Source organism: Chroicocephalus ridibundus, chromosome 3 (genome assembly GCF_963924245.1).
Source record: "Chroicocephalus ridibundus chromosome 3, bChrRid1.1, whole genome shotgun sequence".
Classification (NCBI taxonomy): Eukaryota; Metazoa; Chordata; class Aves; order Charadriiformes; family Laridae; genus Chroicocephalus; species Chroicocephalus ridibundus.
The window spans coordinates 38,477,396-38,487,069 of record NC_086286.1 but is presented as its reverse complement, the minus strand read 5'-3'; the positions used below and the strand labels follow the sequence as shown (position 1 = coordinate 38,487,069).

The 9,674-nt window shown below is 44.4% G+C and overlaps 1 protein-coding gene across 4 annotated transcripts in view; it reads left to right on the top strand.

Annotated features, from left to right (window-relative positions):
* The first annotated feature begins 229 nt into the window (after positions 1-229).
* VIT (vitrin) overlaps positions 230-9,674 on the top strand; it is a 55,266-nt gene continuing 45,821 nt past the window's right edge. For all 4 annotated transcript variants that reach the window (XM_063328847.1, XM_063328845.1, XM_063328846.1 and 1 more), the window contains exon 1: positions 230-416. The gene's annotated coding sequence lies outside the window, so the exon portion shown is untranslated. The remainder of the gene's footprint in view (positions 417-9,674) is intronic.

The window sequence follows — 9,674 nt, the reverse complement described above, 5'->3', positions numbered from 1 at the left end:
AGTGCAAAAGGAGCATAGAAATCCCTACCAAAAATATGTGGGAGGGAGCATATATTTAAAATAGGACTGCCTAATTCGGCTGCTAAATCACTGTAAGGAGCTCTGTACGTCTGTGTGTGTGCGGGAGGGAGAGGGAGAGACAGAGGGAGGGAGAGACAGAGAGGGAGAGAGGAGCAGAGGGAGGGAGGGAGGGAGGGAGGGAGAGCAATGTGCCTTTCACAGAGCTGGGAGCTTGATGGGAATGTTTGATTAGCTCCTCTCTCAAAGAGAAAAGGTGTCCAGGCCTCCCTCCACTGCCTGGCTCTCATTCTGTAGAATAATGTTGACTGGAGTTTGGGGTACAGAAAAGCTTGGAAAAAATAGCACTTTCATACTGTGTGGAGAAAAGGAATAAAAAGTTGCACACCTCAAGCAAGGTAATTCTGATGTCATTTCTCTGCTATATTTATTTATGGGGGAGAGGGGGGAGTTGCTTTTATTGCCTGTTGATAATAGTTAAATATTTTCACTGCTAAGAAACTGTGGGGATGTAATTTTTTGTTTAGCATTCCAGCTGTGTGCATAGGATCAAAGACCTAAGGAGATGAAAACATAAATGTAGGATGAAACTGTACTTTAAATTATGTATACTTCATTAAGTATTTATAAAAGCATTAAACCCCTACTGTTAAAGTGGACACATATACTCACTGCCTGAACAGCAAGGGCTTAACTATTTGGTAAAGAATGGTGTATATTAGTCGCACATCAACCAACATATATGTGCCTACTGTTCAAGCAGTGTGTAATAGGTGAGGCAACTTGTTCCCTAGGTTTAAAACGGTTTTGCTTTCAAGACTTTGTCTCTTTGATCAATAGGAAGGTGTGTGTTGTATCATTAATTAGCAGTACCTGACACCCGGGAACACGAATCTCCAAAATACAGAATGGAAAATGGTATTATTCCAGTGATGTGTATTTCTGTGGTGTGAACTCCCTTGCTAGATGGGTAGATACAGATGTGTGAACAGTACAGTAGCCTAGACGCTATATATCCTTTTGTGCTGAGTGCTTGTTTTGCTGGTGAGGCTCCAAAAATGAATAGCATTGTCAAGCCTGCCACAGCCGTTCAGCTCTCTGCAGAGAGATTAGAGTCTTGATAAGTCTCTTCAAAATGCGATTTCTCTCAGGCTAGTGCAAACATGAACCAAATGCCCCAAGCAAGCTTTCAACCTTCGTTAATATTTTGTTCCTGGAGTTTATGGGAGCTATGCCACATCCAGAGCAAAAAAGGAATTACAGATTACAGGGGCAGATCCTCCTTGAAGCACACTTCTTTTCGTCTAACCTCTCCAAAATTTAAACAAAACACCCAAAACAAGCAAACACACACAGAGAAAAAGTAGTTTAGATAACTTTTAACTTATATTTAACTGACAACAGCAATGGACTCATATATGTTTATAGCTTGTATTATACATCCTGAAGTTAAAAACAACTTGCATTTGACTACGCTTAAAGAATATCTATGGTTTTCTGTATCCGTAGTACCATGTTCTTCAGACTTTACTCACTTCATCACTTGAGTGACAGTCATGGCTGTAAGACTGGTCTCTTTCAGAGATGCAAAGAGAGCTCAAGCGAAAATAACTGCATTTCACACACACATTACTTTTGGAATACTAAATTAGTATCTTATTTTAAACAGACTTATTTTGCTTGCATATTTTACCTAACCCTTATAGTTGCTGGGTTTGTTCTCACTGGGACGACAGAAAAGATTTCCTGTGTTTCTATTATTCAAGACATAAGCAGTATTTTTTTTTAAAAAGAAACCTTGGCTGTCCTGCCAATATAATTGAATATTGCTTTGTGTTTCCACCTGCAGTAGGAATGTTACATTCTTAACTTGCTCACTACTTTTTGTAAGACACTTCTTTCCCTGGTATGATACTTACACGTGACTGGTCCTTCAACCACTACCACGGACTGGTTGAACCAAATGGTTTTACTAGCTGAACCAGGTTTCCTCACACTTGGGATGCAAGGAAGCTACTCCACGTAGATTCTCTGGTGCCTAATAAGAATGAGATCCTACCAAAGTCTTCCCTTTAGTGGAGACATTAACAAGGTCTTCCCCCCTGCGGCCAGCTACTTACTTCCACAGAAGTAGTAGGAAATTAATTTTTACGCTTCCTTTTGCCAAACTTGATTAATTGGAATATTTGTAAAGGGGTACTGCCTGAGACACAGTGTGAACACAGAAGCTGGGAAAACAGGCTAATTACTTCATGTGAAACAACAGAATTATTTATTATTTCTGGCCACTGCTTTTTAGAAAACTTTGCTAAAAACTAAACCTGAAGTTCACATAACAGTGGCAATCAAAGGCTTGATTGTCCCTGGTCTGCCTGGAGAGTTTTTAACTTTTTCCTTTTCACCCCTGAGCCACAAATAAAGCTCTAAAAAGAAAATACTGCCCAGCAGCTTAACATGTTAACCCAAGGCTCAGGACGTGTATGTTCAAGTCTTCATTTTACCAAAAGTCTCCCAAATGATGACAGGTAAGTCATTTAGGGCACCTGGTTGAAATGAGCAATAAAAGTGACAGCTCAGTTTGCTATCTCCAGCTGTGTCCTTATTCTTCCTCCAATGTCTTGAGGCTAAACACATAGGAAAAAAATGCCGTGGCACTCATACACATGAACTCCCTGTAGGGAGGGACTGGAATGGGCAGGTGCTGGAGCATGAGGTGCATGTTGGCCCATCGCAATGGGGTTGGAAGGCACCATATTTTCTGCATTGGTGATGAAAAGTGATAGTCCAGGATTTTCTGAGAGCTCCGGGGGATGTTCTGGCCCCCTGAAGCTCTCAGTCCACCAGGAGACCTCCAGCATGCTGCAGCGTCAGCTGAGGTCAGACCTCACATTCAGGGGTCAGAAACTGGCCACTGAACAGGTAACAAGTCCTTCCTTCTGAAAGCCCATCCATCATACAGGTCTTGTTGATCTGTATTGGAAAACAGAAACACAGAACAAAAGAGGAATAAATGCAGAACGAATGTTTTGAGTTGGTGGGGGTTTTTGTTTGGTAGTTTGTTGGGTTTTTTTAGGAGAGAAAAATAATAGCCATAGTATGCGTTGTACATAAAGCCAGGGAGGATGCAGCTACAGCAGTCACAGGTCTGCCCTCCTCGTCTTTCTCCTGGAGTAGTTTTTAAGGCCAGAGTCAAAGAGAGAGATAGCTGCTTAACACCTACTTAGAGCACTTCAATTTCTCTTTTGAACTTCCCGGGGCACAAGGAGCCCCCTTGTCCCAGCGCTGGCCTGGGGTGCCTGTGCTAGGGCTCAGCTGGGACCTGGGACAATGCAGCCCCTGTTCCGGCCCGGCTGTCGCACAGAGACTATAATTATCTCTCTTCTAATGACCAGCCAGGCAAGATAACAGTTTTTATGCTATGTTTAGAAAACAATGTCTTACTACAAGTTGACGGTTCATTCGCCTGTAAAAGAGCCTCTCTAACAGCCCTGGAGCAGCTGCCATTCTTTTGCATCCTGGTTCCTCTATTTGCTGCACATTTCACACTTGGAAAACTTGGGTGAATGCTGCTGTGCGGGCAGCGCAGCCTCCCCCGACACAGAAACGGCACGCAGAGGCGCAGCAGCGCCCAGGAAAGCTGTAGCCGTTCAGATTATATCTCTGCTAGTAAATCAAAGTCTGACTTTCAGGCTCACAACAGCCTGCATCGCCTTTGTGAACTCTTTTAGCCCCCGACCGAAGGGGCTGCAGGCACTGCTGCGAGCGCTACGGAGGGGAGCAGTAAGGCTGCCTTTTACTGGCTCCTCATAATGCCCCGCGGAAAGCAAGCTGCCACAAAAAGTGGGATGTGAAGGGACTTGCTGAAGATAAAACAGGAGCATGTATGACTGATGAGCTTTTCTTCCAGCCCTGTGGCCCGCAGACAAGTCGGGGATCTACTGAAATTATGTAGGCTCCTAAGGCATCTATGGGGTAGCTACAGTGGCCAGCTGAGATTGCCGCCTGTGTGGGTGTATCTGACCCTTGCAAACACTGGGAGGTATCAGAAGCGATGGGAAGTGACAGCATGGCACTCATGGGTTAGCTACCCGAATATTTGCTCTAGGCTCTGCAAACATTTTGCACCAAACTCTGTGTCGGGGCAGCTGCACATTTAGTGGTGTCTGAGGGCTGCTCCCACATCCTCTGCCGGTGCCCTGCCAGCAGAGGAGCAGAGCCCGCTCTCTCTCTCTTTGCAGCCAGCTCGCCCTCACCTCTCTTCTCTGAGCTGGCATCTCTGCTCTCCTCTGCAGCAGGACGTGGCAGGGTCGCCTGGGGCTGCCTTTCCTATTCAGGCTAATTTTTCAGCAAATGAGCCCTGGAATAAAAGCAGAAAGTGTGGATCAGAAAGAAAATTTCCCAATGACTTGGAACCAGCAATATTTCTCATGAAAATGTATTTTAATTAAAAAAAGAAAACGACCATCTGTAGCTTTTGCTTTCCCTTTAGAAGCAGAGCACCCAAATCTATAGCTCATATCCAAAACGGGAAACACATTTGCATTCAGAAGGGTATTTTTAACCACCTCTGCTTCATTCAAATCATCTAGGTTTAAGCACTTCTTAACCTGACAAGTCTTACTGTCATGACTGAACTGGCTTTCTAGCACCCGTTAAGTCCATCCTACCTTTGCTTTATCTCCAGAGCTTCAGAGTGCATTAAGAGGTCAGCGGCATGGTAAGAAAATGATCAGTGTCAGTTATCCTTAATGTGTCTCATTCTACAGGACGTCCCATAGACACAGATATAAAAAAATGCTTTCCAGATCAACTTGCATTTGCAAACCGTTTTTCAGCCTGTCACCCTATAAAATAGCTTTGTAAATGTAACAACATGTAACACGGCAGCCAACAGTCTCTCTCAGTTGGCAGCTGGTTTCGTATGAAAAAAAAAAAAAGTGCATAATTGCCAAGTGTCAGTTTTACATGTGCCAAAATTTCTGGGAAAATTCTGAATGATTTTGTGTAGCTTCATGCAGTCCTTTAATGTCCCCACCAGGATGCGATGGGGATTTCCAGCACCTCCAGGCTTGTACATAAAACTGGAAATTTTTACCTCTCCAAAATCAGTTGTTTACAGGGAAGTTGGGATGCTGCTGCCTCTGTGCCTCTCAATCTCCCTGCCAGGTTCCTTTAGGGATTCAGAAGTCTCCGTTCTTTTAATTTTCCCCAAAAAAGTAGTTTACCCTTGAGTCCACAGAACAAGGGTGGGACGCAGAGGAAAGCTGGCAGCAGTGCTGTGTATCCTGGCCCTGGTCACCTTCAGTGAGTCACTTACGGAAGGGTAACGGCGCCATGACTCCGGGGACTATTCACCGCTGCTGGCCAGCTGAGGACGATGGAACCCCGTCCTGCTCACCTTGGTGCTGCATCTGCAGCACTCCAGCATTTTGTTCTCTTGGGCTTGGTAGAAGAAGTTTTTGGGCATGAAGCACATGAGGAAAGAGAGGCTGTTTGGAAATAAGGTTCAACAGGAAGGAGAGGAGTCTCCAGATGAGGGAGGGGAAAGGTTAGAGAAGTTTAGAGTAGTTGCAATGGAACAACTTGGTACAAATGGGATTGCTTGCAAGGTCAAATACAGGCACCGCAAAAGTCAGACAAGTCTTCTTTCACCCTGCTTTGGGGACAGTCTTTCTACCAAACTGCATCTCAAAATATGTGGTAGTTTGGGACGTAAACTCCCAGGCTTCCATGGTCTACATCTTCTAGTCTTAATGGTGAAATCTGTGTGTAGAAAGAAATACGTAAGTTAGGCAATAATTAGATTTGAAGTAGAAGCTCATATGGTAGTCTCCTAAAGCCAAAATTCAGAACAAACTTCCTGAGCATGGAAGTGGATTATGCAATATTGAGGTCTGCAGGCTTAGTTTTGTTTTAGAAACAAAAGACCATAAACTACAAGTTCCTGCTCCCAGTCCATGTGATAAGCACAGTTTTCCTTTTTGATCTCGGGCTCTCAGAAACAGAATCCTGTGATTCATCTCTGTGCCGAAACAGCGGGTTTTAAAAGCTTCTAATATGCAAAATTAGTAAATCAGTGTCAGCCTCTGAGACACATTTCTCAAGAATGTCTGGCTGCACCAACACTCACAGTATCCAGGACTGGGTTCTGGCACCACTTCCTCTGCCACCATGTTTTCTAGCTCTTCAAGTCCCCTTCAGGGCATTCAGATATTGAGGGATGTAGTTTTGGAAGCATAGCCATCCCTCATGTTGTCTGCATGACCCATATGCCAGAGAGCCCGTTCCTGCCAATTGCCAAGGGCTGCCAACACACATGCCATAAGGCTGCACAGCTTGGCCCACACTACGTCAGGTCTCACCAGCACCTGACCAACTGCATGTCTTCAGAAACCCAGCACTACCCATAATAGCCTCATTTATAATGCTGGCACCCATACAAACCCATGCTCCCAAAAGCAGCATGGAGTCCTGAGATGTCTTCTGTAGTCATTAAAAAAGTGGAAACGGTATTTGCAGGTCCACAGTTTCCAAATGGCTCCCCACAACAACTATGTCTGGTGAGAGATCTCAGCTTGAATGTGCCTGTTGGGTTACAGGTGGGCTGCAGACCAGCACCAGGTGGGAGTGATACAATTGAAACAGCCTGCAGCAAAGCCGAAGCAGCAATGACCACTAGCTGGGGAGGTCAGCCTGCTACAGTAACAAGGCATAAGGCTCCATCCTCGCTGCAGCCTTTCACCATGAGACCTTGAGGAGCAGGACTCACCTCCGACCCAGGAGGAAGAGACAGGACAAATCCAAAAGATCTCTCTGGAGATGACAGCAGAGAAGCACCCAGCTTATCCACAGAAGTATTGGTAGACTCTGCCTAAAGACTAGACTAGACTAAAGACTAGCCTTTGATGTTTTCTGTGAGGAGTATGAGAAAGCACAGATCTAGTGAGTGGCCTTAGGAGCCCCTCATGGCTCAGATCAGCAGGACATGAATGCTACCTCCACTAGGAGATCCAGACGTGCCTTTTGCACCTGGCTACCACAACAGCTCACACGTATCCTCTGAGCATCCACGTGGCACCTCTATATCCCACACCTGAGGAAGGGGGGAGCCTGAGTTTCACCTGTAGGACACGGGGTAGGGTGGCCACGCACCATGCCCTGGGATGTGGGGTCGGGCATCCTGCCCCTTGGCAGCTGACCCTGCAAGGAGTCAAAGAATTTGGAGGTCCCAGCAAAGTATCACTAGAAGATGACTGAGAGCCATAAGGCATTTTGGGGTTGTTTTCTGATGTGCCTTTTGTAGCAACCTCCTTTGTAGCACTGGTTGGTCTTTTCTAAACTAAAGGTATCAGAGAGACATCCGAGAGAGCTGGAGGGAAAGGTCCCCAAGCAGGAATAATACAGTTAGTCAGGAAGAAATAATATTTTTTGAAAAGTACAAAACATATAAGGGGAAAATGTTAAGCAGTGCATGGAACATGAAACTATCATTTTTACAGAGAACTGTAAAGCAAAATCGAAACTGCTTTCTTAGCTTTGTTTCAGTGGTTTCCACCACGGAAGCAGATTTGAGCTTAGCTTTTCAAAATGCTTTCTACAGCTTCCCCAGTGCTTCCCAATTTGCCGAAAATATTTTGTGTAAGATGCTTCCTTGATCAAGTTGTCATGACTATACATCAATGAATTTCACCACTTACTGTCTTATTACAAACCAGTGCCACACGCCTGGGTAGTTCCAGATGTTATTTTTAAATTACATATGTTTTCTGAACCCTTATCCAACTAGTCCACAGCCTTGCCATGAGGCATCAGTAGTCATACTGACTGCAGGAGATAGATACTGAATTGATAAAGGCTTTCTGTGAGCTGTTGTATGAATTTACTAGCATGGTTAAGAAACAGTTTTTCTTTTGACCTAGACATATAAGCCATATTTGTAGTAAAGGGATACATGGAGCTTTAATAAGCAGAGCATACATCCCAAAATTTCTCTAAATTTCTGCTTCTAAGTTTCTACCAAAAAAGAAAAAAAAAGTGTCAAGTTTTGTTTGAACATGCTACAGAAATTCCAAAAAACATCCCCAGGGTGATGTGCAGTTTCTTCAGTGCCTTTAACACAAATTCTTCACTTTTAGACCAAATATGTGCCTTTGGGGGAATTCTGACGCGCTACAATAATTCTTAGTTCGCAGGCAGCACAATAGCATGGTTAGTCTGCCCTCTCTTCGTTGTGCATCCAACCTGAGAAACCACGTATCGCGCTTCAAAAAGTCACTCTAACTTGTTAAAACTATTTGTTGGAAATAGAAAAATGGTGCATTTTCTAATAAGTGAAAGAAATGTGGCTACTGATCTCATGACACAAAGCTAACACAAGCTGTCGAGCACTACGGAATGGCAGGTACTTCCCTTTGCCCTCAGCTCCTTGGGGAAATGGCAGCGCCAGGGATTGATAGTACCTGCCTGGGGTCTGACTGATATTAAGCAGCAGTAGTTAAATTGGAAAAGGGAAAGAAGGTTCTCTGCAACAATGAGCAATCTCCAGCGTGCAGAGGGAGCGTGGGCTTGAGCCTGGGAGTCAGGGGGGAAGATATATGAGCAGGCAAGAGCCGTGGTGGGGAGGAGGATGGAGGGAAGGAGTTGTCTGGACAGGGGTTCACAGGTTTGAGCTAAGAGTGATTCCCAATGAGCCATAAAAGCTGTGCATCAAAATGAAAAAAAAAATTAATCCATAGTATGTTAGCAGAAGCCAGGAAAGTACACTGCAGAAATTGTCATCTGGGTAGTCCAAATTATATTTTCTCTGTGAGTGGGTGACACATTCTAAATGTATCTCTTCCTTTGGTGGAAGGGGCAGGTCAGACCAGTATAATTGATGGTTATCTTGCTGAGACAGATGAAAAAGTATAATCATTGCAGTTTTATTTAGGCTCTGAGAAAGGTCTGGCAAGTTAAATCACACTGTAGTTTTAAATAAATTACCTTCTTCTGAAAGAGCTCTGTGGAAAGTAGAGATATCATTCGTCACTGCTACTTCACCGTTATGTTGGTTTAATTTCAGGGCATTGCATGAACACAAAATGAGTAGTGCAGGGCTGCTTGGGTGTTTTTATTTGTCTCTAAATTGCTGGGTATAGCATCTCTTCATTATACCTACCTGAATGGACCTATTTTGGACTAAATCCTTCTTACCAATCTGCATGTAAAAGTGTCTTAAAGCAGCTCTGGAAAAAAGGACTCCTGTGCCCAAAGTACAACTTCGATATAATTTAGACCTCTAAATCCACCCATACCTCACTTCAATGACTTGAGAGTGATTTGACAGGTACCCCACAATGAGTACTGGCTACCAGCAATCCCCCTGGCCCTCTTCTGCGTCAGGGACATCATGGAGCAGAGCAGGCACCATTTAAAACGTGATGCGGCAGCCACAACAATCAAAACTTTTGCAGTAAGAAGTAAGTGGTGAGAACCATTAATCAGGGATAACCATACCAGGGCTGTCCATGGCCTCAGAGAGTTTGAACCTATGTTTTCTTCATCACCAAAGAGGTCCCACCCACACCATCAGACTCAGGGCACAAATGACTGGGATACCCCCATTCTGTGTGATGCAGCAGGACCCCTGGGCAACCAGGAATGACAAACTTGGGATC